Genomic DNA, 18,926 nt, shown 5'->3' with positions numbered 1-18,926 from the left:
CGTGTCTCATGTCAGTAAACTCTTCTCTGAGGGCGTCTTGTTCTGACATCAAAGCTTCAATGGCGGTGTTATAATCGGTTCCGTGCATATGATGTCGGAGGTCGGATATTGCTGATTCTTCGGTCTGAACAGGCTGAGGAGGAGGGTCAATATCATAATAGCCAGATGGTGTCTGAGGGTCAGATTCAGCATAAGGGATCTGGTCATCACAAATCTCATAGTCCTGGATGGATTCAGTGGATTTAGCAGGAGTGGGGGTTTCGTTCAGATTGTAGAGCCAGTTACTGCGGTTGTGAACATTAGTCCTAGGATCGGGTAAGGTAAATAGGCAAAGAACCTGGTTATTAATTATAAGCTCGAACTCGTCAGATCCTAGGTTTGCTATAAACAAGGTGTTGAAGAGGAAGGGTATACTCATAATGGTAATGCCACAAAAAGGGCTTAAGTCAAGCATAGGCTGACGTAATCCAATAGCATTACCCATCATAGTTATCAAACCGCCTACTCTAATTGGTGCTCGCTCATCTTGGATAAGGTGGTCTAAATTTGCTAGCATAAAGGTGGCACCGTTTACTGGACGGTTCTGGGAAGCACAAAATATGATGAAAAGTTCATCACGTGAAACTGAAGTGCTGTTTGGCTTCTCTCTAAATAAGGTGTGGGTCAGGATCCCATGGAAGTAACGGAAAGCCGGGTTATGAATGTTTCCAGAGAGAAACTCATGTTCCTCGGGCTCATCATTTCCAGTCAAACTACCCCAAAAGTGTTCAAGTTCTCTATATTCAAAAAGTTCTTCCTGGCTTACTGTGAATGTATCAAGCGAGGTAGGGAAACCCAAAAGGTTGGTAAAGTCTCTAATATTAAATTGGTACTCCATGTTGAACATTCTGAACTGGATAAAACCTCTGCTAATTCCTTTGCCATGGTTGGGTAGATAGATTAGTGAGCTAAGGAATTCTAGTGTTAGTCTCCGGTAGGTGGCGAAATGTCTTAGGATAGGGGATGTTTCCCATCCTATCTGATTCAGCAAATACAAGACACTTTCTCTTAGTCCAAGGGCAGTCATAGCCCAGTCATCAACATATAAACTAGGTAGCATCTCTCTAGTGGCTAGTTCCTCAAATTTTAGTTTGTGAGCCATTCCTCTGAATTTGATACCCATACGATCAATATGTCCCATCTGGTTAGTGTTAGCTAGAGAAAAGAAAACATGAGTTTTAGTCAGGATTTGGCCAAATGCCGAAAGAAGAGAAAAGTTTTTAATAAATTAAAATAAATTAAGAATGAATACTAAACAGAAAAGGATAATTAAGGAGAAAATAGAAAAATAATAATAATAGAATAAGGAAATAATAAAATAATTGTGGGTTGTCTCCCACTAAGCGCTTTGTTTAATGTCGCAAGCTCGACATAAAAATAATCAATTACAATCTATAATTTCTGGAGGCATTTCGTCTAAGTGTAGGATTTGCGAATCTTCGTTGGTTTCCGCATAGTGATAGTGTTTTAGACGTTGCCCGTTTACAGTGAACGGTTCTGTGGATTTTCCTTTAATTTCTACCGCTCCACTAGGAAAGATGTTAGTGATATGAAAAGGACCTGACCATCTGGATCGTAGTTTTCCCGGAAATAACTTTAGCCTAGAGTTAAATAAAAGGACTGTATCGCCTTGCTTGAAGATTTTCCTTGATATGCGCTTGTCATGCCATTGTTTTGTTCTTTCTTTGTAGATTCTGGCATTTTCATAGGCGTCTCTTCTGAGTTCCTCTAATTCGTTTATGTCAAGGATTCTCTTTTCGCCGGCGGCCTTATAGTTTAGATTCAGATTTCTAATAGCCCAATAGGCTTTATGTTCTAATTCTACCGGGAGGTGGCAGGATTTTCCATAAATGAGCTTAAATGGGGTCGTCCCTATGGGGGTTTTATAAGCAGTTCGATAAGCCCATAAAGCTTCTGGTAATTTTAATGACCAATCTTTCCTTGAAGTGGCGACTGTTTTTTCTAATATTTGTTTAATCTCTCTGTTGGACACTTCCACTTGCCCACTGGTCTGAGGGTGGTAAGGTGTCGCTACTCTATGCCTTACGCCATACTTAAACAGTAGTTTTTCGAGTACCTTGGATATGAAATGTGATCCACCATCACTGACTACTATTCTTGGGACACCAAACCTCGGAAATATTATATTCTTAAAGAGTCTAGTTACTACTCGGGTGTCATTTGTTGGGGAAGCTATAGCTTCGATCCATTTTGAAACATAGTCTACCGCCACGAGTATGTATTTGTTACCGAAAGAGGATGGAAAAGGTCCCATGAAGTCTATTCCCCACACGTCGAAAATCTCTACTTCCAAAATACCTTTTTGTGGCATCTCGTCACGTCTAGATATGTTTCCTGTGCGTTGACATCTGTCACATTCCTTAATAGCCGCATGTACGTCCTTCCATATATTTGGCCAATAAAAGCCGGATTATAGGATTTTAGCGCAGGTCTTGGATGTACTTGCGTGTCCACCATAAGGAGCGGAGTGGCAGTGTTGGATTATATTTTCTACCTCTTCTTCGGGTATACATCGACGGAAAATACCATCGGGGCCTCTTTTGAAAAGTAAGGGATCATCCCAGTAATAGTGTTTTATGTCGTAGAAGAATCGTTTCTTCTGCTGGTAGGATAAAGTAGGTGGAATTATTCCGGCAGCTAAATAGTTGACGAGATCAGCGTACCATGGTGTAACAGATATAGCTAAGGTGGTTTCTACTTGCTTGTCAGAATTATTCTCTTCCAAAGTAGCTATAAGTTTATCATACGAGAAATCATCATTAATTGATGTTCTTTCCGGTTCAAGGTTCTCAAGTCTAGAGAGGTGGTTTGCTACTACGTTTTCAGTCCCTTTCTTGTCTTTGATTTCCAAATCGAACTCTTGTAGCAACAAGATCCATCTTAGGAGTCTAGGTTTAGCATCCTTTTTTGTTAAGAGGTATTTGATAGCAGCGTGGTCAGTGTAAACTATTATTTTGGCTCCGACCAAGTAAGAACGAAATTTATCTAGCGCAAACACAACTGCTAGGAGTTCTTTCTCGGTTGTGGCGTAATTCATCTAGCGCTTCATCTAGAGTTCTACTTGCGTAATATATAACGTGAAGCTTTTTATCCTTTCGTTGTCCTAAAACAGCACCTACAACGTAATCGCTGGCATCACACATTATTTCGAATGGTTCATTCCAGTCGGGTGTCTGCATTATGGGTGCGGAGATCAATGCTTGCTTAAGCGTTTGAAATGCTTCTAAACAGTTATTGTCGAATATGAATTCAGCATCTTTCATCAATAGTCCGGTTAAAGGTTTAGTTATTTTAGAGAAGTCTTTGATGAATCGTCGGTAAAAACCGGCATGTCCTAAGAAGCTTCGTACTTCTCTCACGGTTCTTGGGGGTTGAAGGTTTTCGATTACCTCTATTTTGGCTTTGTCTACTTCAATTCCTCTATTTGATATAATGTGTCCTAAAACAATTCCTCCTTGTACCATAAAGTGGCATTTCTCCCAATTAAGAACTAGGTTTACTTTTACACATCGCTCAAGAACTCTTTCTAGGTTCTCAAGGCATTCTTCAAAACTTTGTCCGCATACGGAAAAGTCATCCATAAATACTTCCATGATGTTTTCGAGAAAATCGGCGAAAATTGCCATCATGCATCTTTGAAAGGTTGCAGGAGCATTACACAAGCCAAACGGCATTCGTCTATAAGCGAAGGTACCAAAAGGGCATGTGAACGTCGTCTTTTCTTGGTCATCAGGATGAATTGGTATTTGAAAGAAGCCTGAATAACCATCCCGATAGCAGAAATGTGAATGTTTTGCTAATCATTCTAACATCTGGTCAATGAATGGTAAAGGGAAATGATCTTTTCGGGTTGCTTTGTTTAGTTTCCTATAGTCAATGCACATTCTCCATCCCGATTCGATTCGTTTGGTTATAGTTTCCCCTTTTTCGTTTTCAATAACGGTTATGCCTCCTTTCTTTAGTACTACGTGTACAGGACTAACCCATTTGCTATCAGATATAGGATATATGATACCTGCCTCTAATAACTTGGTTATTTCCTTCTTCACCACCTCACTCAGGATCGGGTTTAGTCTCCTCTGGTGTTCCCTAGAGGTTTTACAGTCTTCTTCTAGCATGATGCGGTGCATACAAATAGAAGGACTTATTCCTTTAAGATCGGTGATGTTGTAACCTAGTGCGGTCGGATACTTTCTTAAGATATGTAGGAGTTTTTCTGTTTCGAGTCTTCCTAGGTCTGCATTAACTATCACTGGTCGTTCAAGTTCTAAGTCTAGGAATTCATATCTCAGATTTTTGGGAAGTGTTTTCAGGTCTAGGGTTGGTTTGTTAAGACACTGCGTAGGGTCCGGTGTTATTGCTAAACATTGGTTGAGTTTGTCTTCTACAGGATAGTCAGATGATTTGTCTTTTTCTAACTCCGTTTCTTTTATGCATTCATCGATGATATCCATGAAGTAACATGTATCTTCTATTGCAGGTGCTTTCAAAAATTGGGAAAGAATGAACTCAATTTTCTCTTCTCCTACTTCGAAGGTGAGTCGTCCTCGTTTTACGTCTATGATTGCACCGGCAGTTGCTAAAAATGGTCTTCCCAGTATAATGGGTGTAACTTCATCTTCTCTAATATCCATAATTATAAAATCAGTTGGAATGTAGAATTGACCTATGCGTACGGGAACGTTTTCAAGAATTCCTACAGGATATTTGACGGAACGATCTGCTAGCTGCACAGACATTTTAGTTGGTCTTAATTCTCCCATTTCAAGTCTCTTGCATATGGATAAAGGCATAACACTAATTCCGGCTCCTAAATCGCATAAGGCTTTGTCGATGACAAATTTTCCTATATGACAGGGTATAGAGAAACTACCCGGATCTTTGAGTTTAGGAGGCATGTTCTGGATTATAGCGCTACATTCGGCAGGGAGTGTAACGGTTTCGCTATCTTCAAGTTTCCTTTTATTAGAAAGAATTTCTTTTAAGAACTTGGCGTATGAGGGCATTTGCGTAATAGCTTCTGTAAACGGAATTGTGACGTTTAATTGTTTCAGGAGGTCAACAAATTTTTTAAATTGGCCCGCATCTTTGGTTTTAATAAGCCTTTGAGGGTAAGGGATAGGTGGTTTATAAGGTGGTGGAGGTACATAAGGTTCCTTCTTTTCTACGGTTTCCTTATTACTCTCTGCCTTTTCCTTAGGTTCACTTTCCTCAGTTGAGTTTTGAGAGTTTTGGTTTTCCATCCTTGGATTAGACGGTCCTTCCACTTCCGTTCCACTTCTTAATATGATTGCATGAGCGTGGCTTCTCGGGTTAGGTTGGGGCTGTCCAGGAAATGTACCAGTTGGGGCAGCAGTAGGCGCTTGTTGTTGAGCTACTTGTGATATTTGTGTTTCCAGCATTTTGTTATGGGTAGCCAGGGCATCTACTTTACTTGCTAGTTGTTTAATTTGTTCACCAGTGTGTACATTCTGGTTTAAGAAATCTTTATTGGTTTGTTGTTGGGAAGCTATAAAGTTTTCCATCATGATTTCCAAGTTGGATTTCCTAGGGGCGTTATTGTTGTGTGTAGATGGGTTCGGTTTCTGATATCCGGAGGTATAGCTGGGGCTTGATTTGGAGACTGTCCAGGTGCGTACAAAACATTATTACTCTTATATGAAAAGTTTGGATGGTTCTTCCAATTTGAGTTATAGGTATTCGAGTAGGGGCTTCCTTGAGCATAGTTCACTTGCTCTGCTTGGATTCCTGTCAAGAGTTGACAATCCGTAGGAGTGTGACCTTGGATTCCACAGACTTCGCAATTCTGAGTTATAGCAACCACGGCGGTTGGAGGTGATACATTTAAACTTTCAATTTTCTGGACCAGAGCATCCACTTTTGCATTAACATGATCAAGGTTACTTATCTCGTACATGCCGGTTTTCGTTTGAGGTTTTTCCACCATTGTTCGTTCGGTTCCCCACTGGTAGTGGTTTTGGGCCATGCTCTCGATAAGCTGGTAAGCATCATCATAAGGTTTGTTCATTAGTGCACCACCTGCAGCAGCGTCTATTGTTAACCTTGTGTTGTACAAGAGACCATTATAGAATGTGTGAATTACTAACCAGTCTTCTAAACCATGGTGTGGGCAAAGTCTCATCATGTCTTTGTATCTTTCCCATGCTTCGAAAAGAGACTCGTTATCTTTCTGTTTAAATCCATTTATCCGGGCTCTTAACATAGCTGTTTTGCTTGGCGGAAAATATCAGGCAAGAAAAACTTTCTTCAACTCGTTCCATGTGGTGACAGAGTTGGAAGGGAGAGATTGAAGCCATCTTCTAGCGCTATCTCTTAATGAGAAAGGAAAAAGACGAAGTCGAATTGCCTCTGAAGTGACACCATTAGCTTTAAAAGTATCAGCGTATTGGACAAATACGGATAAATGAAGGTTAGGATCCTCGGTAGGATTCCCAAAGAATTGGTTCTGTTGTACTGCCTGCAACAACGAAGGTTTAAGTTCGAAGTTGTTTGCTTCGATTGCGGGTGGAGCAATACTTGAATGCGGCTCATCTTGTGATGGAGCGGCGTAATCTCTAAGAGCACGAGCTGGTTCTGCCATCTCGGGTATCGAAGGAAAAATGTTTTTGAAATCAGGAAGTTCTACAGGAGGGAGATTGTTTGCAGCACGATATTCCCGAATTCGTCGTAAGACTCGGAGATATAGTTCGATATCGTTGATTCGTAAGTAGAACGGCTCGCCTTGTGAGCGAGTATGTGGCATACAAATCGACGATAGAAAGAAAAGAAAAAAAAGAAACCTTAGTCTCTACAGCGTAACGGAAGAGTTACGATATCGACTAAATAAAAGTCCCCGGCAACGGCGCCAAAAACTTGATCGCTCGACTTTATGAGTCGAATTTGGGGTACAAACTGCAAGTGCACAGTTCTATCGCGTAGTTTTAAAAGATATCGATCCCACAGGGACTTATGAATCGATATACCGTTATCTAAGGTTACTTCGTAAAGCTAAGGTGGATAATGTTTGATTGTTTGGGGAAAAGCTAAAAACTAAACTAAGATCTAGATTAAATATTAATAAAGCGGATATCGGTATGCAGTTCGTCGTAATTAAGGAATCAATTCTTTGTCGGTCCCTTGGTTTTAAAACAAATCTTTTCAGTTGACTTTATTGATTAAAAGTTTTATCTCAAACTCTCGCTCTGTTGAATAAACCATGATTTTATGTTAACGTAGCTGTCACTTATAATTAAGTCAAAAACCATTTTTTGAAAGCAATAAAGTTCGTAGAAACTCTTTTTAAGAAAACACTAACCGTTTAAACACCCTTATCTCAAACTCTCGCTCTGTTGATTTAGGTTATATAATTAAATTCGAATGCTTAACTCTCGTCCTCACATTCAATCTTTAAAAATACTTTTTGGAAAAGATTAGAATTTAATTAACTCTAAAAATTGCTCTCGTCCTGATCTAGAATTAATGTCCAATTTACACTGTCCAGTTAAAACCTCAAACTCTCGCTCTATTGATTTTAACTTCTTTATGTCTTTTACTTTCGTACAAAAACCTTGTTATTAAACCTGTAAATTGAGACCGTAAAAAGAGTGATTTTAATTTTAAACTTTAGATAAACCAACTTAATTTTGATTCCTTCATTCCGCTTACTTTACATACCGATACCTAGATAAATTAGCCAGACATGCTAAACAGACTTAAATAAATATCATGCATAAACAGACTCATCTCAAGCAAATAATATAAATAAATAATAAAACAAAGTATTAAACAATAATTAAAGAACCTGAATAATTTAAACAGTAGTCTTGAACACTCCACCACAAGCCGGTAGGATTTGTTCTTGAATTCTTCAATTAACCAACAAATTAAAACGAAGGAATAAAAAAAAACTAGATTCTAACGTAAGGTCAGATCCGGTGAAAAGGTACACAATAGTTTCCGGTGTAGAAACTATTATGTGAAAAACTAATTAAGTGCTAGAGAAGAAAATAGAATTGCCAAAAGAAAATAATAAAAGTTGCAAAAGTAGTATGTAAAAGGTATGCCTAAGCTGCTGAGAAAAAGAAAATTGGAAACTGCCGAAATCTGGAAAAAAGCGTGGGTTCTGCAGGTTTTGAAAGTAGCTATTTATATTGGTGCCTTCCGTAACGGTTTTCAAAACGTCTTCCGTAAATATAGCCATTACTTTGAAAAAGAGTCAAGCGTGCAGATAGGTTCAACGCGTTCCTGGTGCCAAAAATGTAGGAATGGTGTGACGTTCGTCACACCATGTGTGACGTTCATTACAGGAGTGTGTAAGGCGTGACGCTCGTCACAGCCTCTGTGACGCTCGTCATAGGCACAACGCCTGTGTCTTCTTTGGGTTGGGCTTGGCTTTTGCTATTTGTTTCTTTTCATTCCTTTTTGCACCTCCTTTTCTTCCTTTTTTTACTTTTGCTTCAAATAGATCACCTGAGACAAATAGAAAGGAAATACCGCGTAATATCTAATAAAATGAAGTAAATTGAAATAAATAATAATATAATTTAATTGAATTAAGTCCTAAAATATGATATAATTTCACGTTATCAGTCGTTAGCTTGACGATTCGAACTTTATATGTTAGAGGTAGGAACTGGAGGGTCCGTCAGAGTTTGGTCATGACATTCTATGGGTATGTCACCTCTTTGGTATTGCTTCAGTCTTTGTCCATTTACCACGAATGGATTACATGAGTTGTTTTGGATTTCAACTGCTCTAGATTTCAGGATTTTGGACACCTCAAAGGGGCCTGTCCATCTCGAACTGAAGAGAAGAACAAAGTCTCCTATATTAAATTCCTTTTTCATGATCCTTTTGTCGTGCCAAGCTTTGGTTTTCTCTTTGTATATAACGACATTCTCGTAAGCGTTCTGGCGGAGTTTCTCCAATTTGTGAATATCAAGGATTCGCTTCTTGCCAGATACTAGGTGTAATACCTCAAAATTTGCCCCCCTCATTCATGCATTCATTTTTAGGTCATTTAACATTTCATATTGCATTTCATCATGTCAATCGGAATTAGATCCAAGAAGCTTGAATATCATTCATGCCACTTTGTGGGTCCTATCTGGGTGATCAGTCAACACAAGGGAATGACTTGAGATACTTCCAACATGTTCAAATGGGGTCTATTCATCAGTCAAAACGTTAATCTTGAAGGAGCAAAAGTTTGTTCATGAGCTGTCATGCTCGCTAGGCGAGCAGAATGAGTCGCCTAGCGAGTCCCAAGAAAAGCCACCAGAATCACCTACGCTCAGAGGAATTTTTTGAACTGTCATGCTCGCTAGGCGAAGCCCACGCGTTTTAAAAATAATAATAATAAAAAAAACGAAAAATAAATAAATAAATAAATAAATAAAATATAACAGAAAAATCTTGGACTTGGACCTCTCTCATTTGAGCCCACAAAGCCACGAAAATCAAGTTATAAATCTTGAAATTTCAGTAAAGGAAAAAAAAAGGAGAATTGGTGAAAGTTGAAAATACTCTGAAGTTTCCTTGGAACAAAACCCTAGAGAGATTCTAACTAATTCAGAGCAACCTCCAGAGACTGAAGGGAACTCATCTGCAAAGAACCAATTCCCTCTCATATAAACCCTAAGATTGTTCTGCAAAGCCAACGGTGCAATTCAATTTCAATCGATCCTCCCCAATCAGGTATGCCCTATTTCCACTACTTTATACTTTCAACCTGAAATTTCTGAATGTATGAGGTATTATGGGTGAATTTGGAAGAGTGGGTATCGTTAGGTTTTGCATGTGGGCACATGTTTTAGTATGTATGTCATGTCTTGATGTGTGGATCCTTTCCCCCTGACTTTGAATTTTGATACCCTTTTGATGCATGTGTTTGACAAGAGGTTTAGGCCTCCTACACTTGGTTGCTTTTTGTGAGCTCTTTTTTGTGAATTTTAATGGCATGATTCATGTGGTTACATTTTGATTTGGGGCAACTCTTGATTGCACCCCATCTTGTCACTCTAACCTGTTTGTTGATTTTTTTGTGAGGGCTCACATGACTCCTGAAAGGATAGCTTGCTTGGCATTCCACTCTATTTGTGGGATACCATCTGGAGATTTATTCCGATTACCTGTATTGACTTACTTTCTTTGATGGTGCCAGATCGAGAGATCTCTGGGTTTCTTATTTCTATAGCTGTTATTACTTCGGATCTTTATTCGTGTGGTAGACCTCTTGATCCCTTTATCTTTCCCGCATTTTACCGCTTTCTTAGCTGGAAGACCTCGATAGGAGGCAATGTTTTCTTTTGTTTGTTTACTTTTGTGCCCAAAGACTTCCAAAAGGAGGCACCAGTGCTAAAGACCTCCCTGAAGAGGCAATTGACAGATAAAAGGGATTAGTAATCAATCCCTTGTTATTAAGTATGTCGTTCTTTATGCTCGCACTACGTGTCGATGCTTCAGAACAAAAGCCCAAGATCTTTTGTCCGGTTAGTCAGTGGAGAGGGTTCCACCGTTCTGAATCCCCACGTTTTGTCATGAGCTCACCCTGTCCAGGGTTAAGAGCTATGAGGTCTTATCCTCATTACCCTTTTGATCTGCTTACCCTGACGTTCAATGTCAGTGGTTAAGAGCCCATTTGATTACCTATTCCATGGCTTGTTTGTCGAGGTTGATATGACCCCTCTTGACTAAAGCCCTACCCATATATGTTTGAACCCCCTTGTTGGCATTTTACTTTATGCATGTTTATTTTGTATGGTGTGATCGTCTCCCCATAGGATTGCTAAGCTTCGTATAGTCTCTCGTTTGCATGTCAATTAAGGTAGCACTGTTCCTTCGTCTAGAACTTCCTTTTTTGCATGAGCATTCCTAAAACACAAACAAACTCATTGATTTTTCTTCTCCTAAGAACACGTTAACTCCTTCTACTACAGGCGAGTAAGTCTCCAAAGGTCGAGCATCCGGTAGATTGCGTAGTAACGTCGTTCATCTAAAAAACACAACCCTAAACCCGTAGTTAGCCGAACTACGGTTTGCTCTGATTCACATTCCAGATGAGATACGTAGGCATAAGACGCGATGTCTTAGCGAGCACACTCCTCTTTAACCCATACGTAGCCGAGCTACGAAGACTTTGATTCTTATATTCAGATGAGATACGTATGCAGTGGATGCGACATCCGTGCGAGTCATTTTCTTTTGACCCTTCTTTTAGTAGATAGTACATTAGATAAACCCACACCCTTTAGACAAGAACAACAAGAGTGGATCCCGTAGAGTACTACGGATGCGTAGGGGTGCTAATACCTTCCCTTTGCATAATCGACTCCCGAACCCAAGATTTGGTTGCGAGACCTTGTCTTTTCCTTTCCTTTTCTTCCAGGTTTATTTCGAGCGTTCCCTTTCCCTCCTTTGGGATAAATAACGCACGGTGGCGACTCTTCTGTCATTTCTTTCTCGCCGGTTGTTCTTTCGCATCTCCTTTTTCAGGTTGCGACAGCTGGCGACTCTGCTGGGGACCCTGGTTTCCCTGAGTGAGTCCCTCCTAGCTTTTGTAGGTTGTTTGTTTATTGGGTGTTCATTCTTTTGTACAATTATTTATTTCTCAGCATTTACCCGCTTCATTGCATTGTGTACATATCATTGCTGTATCTGTTGGCTCTGTTATTGGTTTGTTTGTTTGTTGGGATGGGGTGTTCTATGAGAGATAAGCCCATTACCCAGGCTTGAGTGTACACATACGTTTTAGAGTGGATAGTCATGAGGCTTGCGTGGCGTGTTGCTACGTTAAGTCGTTCATGAAGACCCACATCCAGACGAGGTTTCTTTTGGATATATTCTGTCCTATGGGTGTTCCATAACGACAGATGTTCCTCTAGAAATCGTCGACTCTGGTGACCATTTCCTGAGAACTCAATCAAGGCCTCTCCTCCGAGACGTGATTATGTTAGCCCTGGTGGGCGCATTCTCGCTGATCAATCCGAGGACCCCGAGACTGGGAACTTGCTATTAGGATGTCCTATTGAGGGGAGTCAGTGGAGGTCTTTTATCCCGTAATAATTCCAAACCTTCAGTGTAAACGTATTATTCTCGACTAAAGGGCTGAAGCTGACAAACTTCTGTTCTTAGAACCTACCAGTGAGGGGCGGGCTAATTCAGGAAACCTTAACCTTCAACCAACCCGGTTTTCTAGAGCAGAGCTTTGATCTTGTATTATATTCTTCAGTGGGTTTTCTCTTCAGACAGTGCAACCTGAAAGATGTTCAAGCGGATATAGCAATCCTGATTCCCATGTCACTGCACTGCATCACATCATTTTGCATATCCACCTGCATTACATCACATCATTTTGCATTCATATCATTTAACACATGTTTATCTATTCCCAGGGGTTCATATCTTCTTCTTGATTCTAGTCGGGGTTTTCTTCTTACACTGTTTATCAAATGTGAGACTGGAACCAAGGGGGTAGAATACCTTTTGGAATTGATAAACATGTCATTGTATTTGCATATCCATCCGCATGTCTTGCATAACAGGTACCGCCACAGTGTTATCAGTTGTTTGGTGTTCCACTAGCAGGATAGCTGACTCAGGCATTCACCGGTACGGTACCCGCAGAAACCACCAGAGAGCAATGGAAAGCCTACAAGCAGAGCTCGCCGAGATGAAGATCCGCATGAACCAATTCATGGATGTGGTTCAAGGGGTGGCTCAGGGACAGCAAGAGCTCAGGCAGATGATGCAGAGGAATTCTGCCACTACTCAACCAGAGACGTTGACTGATCCTCCAGCTGGAGAGGTTAACGGACCCAGTGGACCGGGGCCTACCCCGATCCTACATGTCACCTCCGGTCAACAACCCGTCCATGATGACCAGGAGGATCAGTTCCCCTTGCTTCAGGAAGACTTTGGAATGAGTCATGGTATGGACCCTATGTTTCGGAGACTGGAAGAGAAGTTGAAGGCAGTGGAAGGACAGAATCCTCTGGGAGTAGACGTTGCTGACTTGGGATTGGTCCCAGGCGTGAGGGTGACACCGAAATTCAAGGTCTCGATATTTGACAAATGCAATGGCAACTCTTGCCCGAAAACTCATGTACAAGCTTACTTCCGCAAGATGGTTGCATATTCTGACGATGAAAAGTTGCTTATGTACTTTTTCCAGGATAGCCTAGCCGGGGCATCCCTGGAATGGTATATGAGGCTGGACAGAGCCCACATCCGCTGCTGGAGGGATTTGGCCGAGGCTTTCGTGAAGCAGTATCAGTATAATGCAGACATGGCTCCAGACAGAACTCAACTTCAGAATCTGTCTCTTAAAGGCAATGAGTGCTTCAGGGAATACGCTCAACGCTGGAGGGAGACAGCTTCCCGTGTTCAACCTCCTATGTTGGAAAAGGAAATGGCTAACATGTTCATGAACACTCTTCCCGGACCTTATTTGGAGCGCCTGGTGGGTTGCAATGCCTCCAACTTTGTTGATGTAGTCTCTACCGGAGAGAGGGTGGAGAATTACCTAAAGAAATACGAGACCCAGAGTGGAGGTGGATCTTCATCAGGGGTGAAGAAGCCGTTCATTCAGGGACAGAAGAGGAGAGAAGGGGATGCAAATGCCATATCTTCTTATCAGAACAGGGATAACCGGAGGAATAACTTTCAGAACTATCATCAGCAACCGTATGTTGCGGCTGTGACCATTCCAGCTGTAGCACCACTACAACAACAATAACCCCAGTGTCAACTATCTCAGTACCAACCGGGTAATAGACCCGCTTATCAACAGAGGCCAAGGACGATGGACCGGCGTTTCAACACTCTTCCAATGTCGTACGCTCAGCTACTTTCTAGTCTTCAACAACTACAACTTGTGCAGTTACGCATTCTGGCTCCTCCCGTTGGTAGACTTCCGATGGGTTACGACGCCAACGCTAGGTGTAGCTTCCACTTTGGGGCACCTGGCCACAATATTGAGAATTGCAAAGCTTTTAAGCACGTAGTTCAGGACCTCATAGATTCAAAGGCCATCGACCTTGCACCGGCTCCGAATGTCGTCAACAATCCCATGCCCCAACATGGTGGCGCAAATGTTAATATGATGGAAGGGGAAGCCAGATCCGTCAAAGATACGTTGAAGCTGAAGTCTCTGTTGTCGGATATCAAGGGATACTTGTTGAAGGCCGATGTTTTCCATAGTTGTGGGAAGGGTTGTGTGGATTGTGCTACTCAAAGTGGAGGTTGTTTGAAGCTGCAGCAGGGTATCCAGGCCTTGCTCGACGAAGGTAACCTCCAGGTTGAAGACCTATCTGCCCAAAGGTCTATTGAAGGGGTTGTTGAAGGGGTTATTGAGAATTCAGGCATTGCCCCCGGTTGGGGACATCTGTTGATGTTACCAATGAAAAAAGACAAGTTCGGGATTGGGTATCAGCCAGCTCTGACTTCTACAACTTCAACACTTCAGACTCGTCAGGGGCCGATTACTTTCTCCAGTGCTGGTATCATTCAGTATGGCCAGGTCTCTGCGGTCAACGATGAAGATGGGGATAGCGATTGCGACATCGATAACTGGGTGCGTCCGAGGATCCCAGATGAAGTCATCAACAATTGGTCTTCTGAGGAGATTGTCCAAGTCACTTTTCTGAAGGAGTAATTTTCTTTGTTTATTCATGCATATCCAAGTCTTACGTTCCGCCCAGGGTGTAATGACTCATTGTAGGGCTCATCTATGCGAATACCGACATTTTTTATCATAAATAAAGGACGTCTTTTTGCATTCAAATATTTTGTTCATTGTCTTTCAATTTTTGCAGTTTTCAAAAATCAAAAAAATATATTTCGCAATGTTTTGTTTAGTTTTCATTCCTTGTTCACACTCATAAGCACATACCATCACTCATGCAGATGCACATCAACGGGTCCTATTGATAACAGTTCTGCTATGGCTCGCTTCGACTTTGAAAATCCAATCTTTCAAGCTGAAGAAGAGGGTGATGAAGACTGTGAACTCCGTGAAGAACTTGCCAGGTTATTAAAACAGGAGGAAAGGGTCATTCAACCGCATCAAGAGTCTGTTGAAGTGATTAATCTCGGCACCGAGGACGCCAAGAGAGAAATCAAGATAGGGGCTGCTTTGGAAGACGCTGTGAAGAAGGGGCTGATTGAATTGCTGCAAGAATATGTTGACATCTTCGCTTGGTCTTATCAGGACATGACAGGGCTTGACACAAATATTGTGGTACACCGTTTGCCTCTCAAAGAAGGTTGTCCTCCGGTCAAGCAGAAGCTCAGAAGAACAAGACCAGAGATGGCTGTCAAGATAAAGGAAGAAGTGCAAAAACAGTTGGATGCAGGGTTTCTAGCAGTCACAAATTATCCGTCATGGGTATCAAATATCGTTCCAGTACCTAAGAAGGATGGAAAGGTACGGATGTTTGTTGACTACCGGGATCTGAACAGAGATAGTCCTAAAGACGATTTCCCATTACCTCACATCGACGTTTTGGTGGATAACACAACTCAGTTCTCGGTATTCTCCTTCATGGATGGCTTTTCTGGCTATAATCAAATTAAGATGGCACCAGAAGACATGGAGAAGACAACATTCATAACCCCATAGGGCACCTTCTGCTACAAGGTGATGCCGTTTGGTCTGAAAAATGCCGGAGCAACATATCAACGAGCGATGGTGACTCTTTTCCATGATATGATTCATCATGAAATCGAGGTTTATGTTGATGATATGATTGCCAAATCCAGACGGAAGAAGAACATTTGGTGAACTTGCAGAAATTGTTTGAGCGTTTGAGAAAATTCAAGCTGAGGCTTAATCCGAACAAGTGTACTTTTGGGGTGAGATCTGGAAAACTGTTGGGTTTTATTGTTAGTGAAAAAGGGATTGAGGTGGATCCGGCCGAAGTGAAAGCGATACAGAAAATGTCTGAGCCAAGAACAGAGAAACAAGTCTGTGGTTTCTTAGGGAGGTTGAACTACATTGCAAGGTTCATCTCTCACCTAACAGCCACGTGCGAGCTAATATTCAAATTGCTGAGAAAAGATCAGGCTATCAGGTGGAATGATGATTGCCAAAGGGCTTTCGAGAAGATAAAAGAGTATTTGCAGAATCCTCCTATCCTTATGCTTCCTGTCCCAGGGAGACCGCTGATTATGTATTTGACAGTACTAGACAATTCCATGGGTTGTGTTCTCGGTCAACATGACGAGACAGGTAGGAAAGAGCATGCCATCTACTACCTGAGTAAAAAATTCACAGACTGCGAGTCGAGATACTCAATGCTTGAAAAGACATGTTGTGCACTTGCATGGGCTGCTAAGCGATTGAGACAATACATGCTGACTCAGACAACCTTATTGATCTCCAAGATGGATCCAGTCAAGTACATATTCGAGAAGCCAACTCTCACCGGAAGGATTTCTCGTTGGCAAATGGTACTGACAGAGTATGATATCCAGTATACATCCCAGAAAGCCATCAAGGGGAGTATTCTGTCAGACTATCTTGCTCAGCAGCCGATTGATGATTATGAGCCAATGAAGTTTGATTTTCCATATGAAAGACTGTGAAGAGCCAGTTGTTGAGGAGGGACCTGATCCAAACAAAAAGTGGACTTTGTTGTTTGATGGGGCTGTCAATGCCAGAGGAAGTGGAATTGGCGCTGTCATTACTACTCCGAAAGGTGCCTACATGCCTTTCACCGTTCGTCTGACTTTTGAGTGTACAAATAATGAAGCTGAGTATGAAGCCTGTATCTTGGGTATTGAGAAAGCCATTGATTTGAGAATCAAGACTCTGGACATCTTTGGAGATTCAACTCTAGTGATCAATCAAGTGAATGGTGATTGGAACACCGTCCAGCCCAATCTGGTCCCTTACAGAGATTACACGAGAAGACTATTGACTTTCTTCACAACAGTAAAGCTGTATCACATACCTCGTGATGAGAACCAGATGGCAGATGCTCTTGCCACTCTATCCTCCATGATCAACGTGATTCGGTGGAACCATGCTCCCAAGATTGATGTGATACGCCTCGACAGGGCCGCGTATGTGTTTGTTGTTGAACTGGTAGTTGACGACAAGCCCTGGTATCACGACATCAAGTGCTTTCTGAAGAATCAAGAGTACCCTGCAGGGGCATCCAACAATGATAGAAAGACTTTGAGAAGATTGGCAGGCAGTTTCTTCTTGAACAAAGACGATGTGCTGGATAAGAGGAACTTCGACATGGTTTTGCTCAGATGCATGGATAGACACGAAGCAGACATGTTAATGCAGGAAGTTCATGAAGGCTCCTTCGGTACTCATGCCGGCGGACATGCAATGGCTAAGAAATTGTTGAGAGCGGGATATTACTGGATGACCATGGAATCTGATTGTTTCAAATATGCTCGGAAGTGTCATAAATGCCAGATTTATGCTGATAAGGTACATGTGCCGCCAAATCCTTTGAATGTGATGTCTTCGCCGTGGCCTTTTGTGATGTGGGGCATCGATATGATTGGAAAGATTGAGCCGACCGCCTCTAATGGGCATTGCTTCATCCTTGTTGCCATCGACTATTTCACCAAGTGGGTCGAAGCAGCATCGTTCGCGAATGTCACCAGACATGTGGTTGCCCGTTTCATCAAGAAAGAAATCATTTGTCGCTATGGGATTCCCGAAAGAATCATTACTGATAATGGTTCTAATCTCAACAACAAAATGATGAAGGAGTTGTGCCAGAACTTCAACATTCAACATCACAATTCTTCCCCTTACCGCCCTAAGATGAACGGTGCTGTTGAGGCGGCAAATAAGAACATAAAGAAGATTGTGCAGAAGATGCTTGTTACGTACAGAGATTGGCATGAGATGCTACCCTTCGCCTTGCATGGGTACCGTACTTCAGTACGTACATCAACTGGGGCAACCCCTTACTCCCTGGTGTATGGTATGGAAGCAGTCCTACCTGTTGAAGTGGAGATTCCTTCTCTAAGAGTCCCATTGGATGTTCAGTTAGACGAAGCTGAATGGATTCAGACAAGGTTCAATGAGTTGAGTCTTATCGAAGAGAAGCGAATGGCAGCCATTTGTCATGGGCAGTTGTATCAGAGTCGGATGAAGAGAGCCTTTGATCAGAGAGTGCATCCTCGATGCTTCCAGGTCGGAGATTTGGTGTTGAAAAGGATCCTTCCTCCTCAGAAAGATCACAGGGGCAAGTGGACTCCTAACTATGATGGACCGTATATTGTCACCAAGGTTTTTTATGGTGGGGCCTTAATGCTTGCAACTATGGATGGTGAAAACTTCACTTCCCCTATGAACTCAGACGCAGTTAAAAAATACTTCGCATAAAATAGACCCGCTGGACAGTAAAAAGAATAGTCCAGGCAAAAATGGGCATCCCGACAAACCAAGAAAATGAAAAGGTTCGGGAAAAAATTAGGGATTAAAAATGAAAAGATCATACACCCGGTAAGTTGAAAACCTGAAAAGGCAACTTAGGCAAAAATGGGTATCCCGGTGGATTGAAAACTCGAAAAGGGCGATCCAGGAAAAAGTTAGGGATTAAACGAATGACTGCGTTCTGAGTAGTTCTGAATCTCATCTCGTGTCAATGACTGGAAACTTTTGAAGGATAGGAAACAGTCCAATCACTCTTTTCAGAAAGCTGATCACCTGGAGGATCTTGAAGACGAGCAAGTCATAGCAGAATTGGAACCCAATAGAAATCCATTTCACATTGCCATTAGATTAATTTCTGTTTTTATCTTTTGTGCGATTACCTCTTTCCAGGGATTGCTTTCGGATGTAAATGCCTATTCAGAGGCCACTCTATCAATAAAATCGTGTTATCCAGTACATC

The 18,926-nt window shown here is 41.7% G+C and overlaps 1 non-coding gene across 1 annotated transcript; it reads left to right on the top strand.

The window, feature by feature from the left end:
* Positions 1 to 6,176: 6,176 nt before the first annotated feature.
* On the top strand, positions 6,177 to 6,283 carry LOC127133440 (small nucleolar RNA R71). Its single transcript, XR_007807413.1, has one exon. It is a non-coding gene; the product is annotated as a small nucleolar RNA R71 (small nucleolar RNA).
* The last annotated feature ends 12,643 nt before the right edge of the window (positions 6,284 to 18,926 follow it).

Source organism: Lathyrus oleraceus, chromosome 3 (assembly GCF_024323335.1).
Source record: "Lathyrus oleraceus cultivar Zhongwan6 chromosome 3, CAAS_Psat_ZW6_1.0, whole genome shotgun sequence".
Classification (NCBI taxonomy): Eukaryota; Viridiplantae; Streptophyta; class Magnoliopsida; order Fabales; family Fabaceae; genus Lathyrus; species Lathyrus oleraceus.
Note: the sequence above shows the minus strand (reverse complement) of the source record. Positions and strands in the feature narration are given on the sequence as shown.